Source organism: Apaloderma vittatum, unplaced genomic scaffold, assembly GCF_000703405.1.
Source record: "Apaloderma vittatum isolate BGI_N311 unplaced genomic scaffold, ASM70340v1 scaffold16322, whole genome shotgun sequence".
Classification (NCBI taxonomy): Eukaryota; Metazoa; Chordata; class Aves; order Trogoniformes; family Trogonidae; genus Apaloderma; species Apaloderma vittatum.
In genome coordinates, this window is record NW_009702051.1 from 1 (window position 1) to 1733 (window position 1733).

Below are 1733 nucleotides of genomic sequence, written 5' to 3' on the forward strand. Positions count from 1 at the left end.
TGGCCAAAGTGTAGGACCGTGCACTTGGTCTGACTGAACTTCATAGCACTGGCCTCAGCCCATTGACCTGTCCAGGTCCCTCTGCAGTGCCTTCCTACCCCCTGCCCACAGAAGACCAGTTTTGGATGTCGGGTAGTGATCGGTCTTCAATGAGGAGGGTGGAAATAAACAGAACTAAAATTATCTAAATCTTCCTACAGCAGAGTACTGCAGAAAGTGATGCAAGTATTTTACTCCCTTGTTAAAAGTATGTAAAGAATTAAAGAAAATTAATACTGGAATTCTTACTTAGTCATGTGATTTTTCCGTTTCCAAAGTATTTTCAAAGCTAGAAGGACAAGGTGCACGTATTTACATGCTTGAGTTTTGTCTGGACATGGAATTTAGCAGTTCGCTTTTCTTGTTGTTGTTAGTTTTAAAGCAAATCCTTTTATTTTTTATATTTTTCTCTTTTTTCTCCCCCTCTAGTTGTCTCATTCACTATACATTTGACTTTCAAACTATGAAACTCCTCAATTTCTGTATCTGCAAGCCACAGAATCCCCTTGACTAGTCACCATGAATGTAAAGCTGAAAGAAAGCTTCAGAGAACTGCAAATTAAACATGCCCTACATGTAAGGACATTACTTGACAATCATTTCAAGGTAAAAGGACTGGAAAATTAACATTGCTTCTTACTATGTACAGTACTTTACCAGAGAAACAATATTCTACTTCACATTTCTATTAAGCACTGAGGGTGCAGAGAGAAATAACTGAAAATTAAAAAATACTGGCATCAGTTATTTTAATACTGCAGTAGTTAGACATTCAAATTAACCTGTATGCTGTAAATACAGGGAAAGACTTTACATTCCCCTGTGTATTTAGTAGAAAAAATTAGTAACTATCAATTTTGCCACGGGGCAATAAGGCAAAATGGGTAAAACTATTAGCATAACAGCTTGATGTTTTATTTCCATAATTTAAATTAGGATTTGCCAGAAATTCTTTATACCTGGAGCTTAAATTCCTCAATGCTCACTTTTATGATTCAAATGAAAGTCTGGCACAAAAGAATTGGTGTCACAAAAAGCCCCCAAAAAACTACAACTCTAAAATAATTCCTTATATGCCACCACTTACAGATATGCATTAATACATAACATGTCAGCCTAGTTGCATCTGTTTTCCTTAAAAAGTGGACTGTTTGTTGGAAACAACTTCTTTTAAGTCTGCTGTTAGTCAGACTAATATTTGAGTGTCTGTTGGGAGGTTTTGCTGGTATATACTGCTCATTTTATGCAAAACAAGCCTAAATGTCTCTAAAAGAAAGATACTTTGCATATTAATGCATTATATAACCAGCATGTTTCATTGGGATAAAAAAATAATTGGGATAACAAAAGCTACCACCACCTACTCTGTGAACACAACATATGTAAATTATTTTATATACACAATATTCCTATTGAAATGCTTTTTCATTCAAGTACATCTTTAAGTTATAAATTTATTTTAAGGAAATAGTATGACCTACACTGAAAGCACAATCCTTTGCATTGTTGCCATTTCACCACAAACTTAGTGGCAACTTTCATTCCGCTTAAACAAGATGGTAGTACTTACTCATCTCTTGTTTACATATAGAGGTAGTAATTAACCACAGACTCAAAATTAGAGGCTGCAGCTTAAGATCAAGCTCTTAGCTGATAGTAGGAATCTTGAACAAAACATCTTGACTGACAGCAGG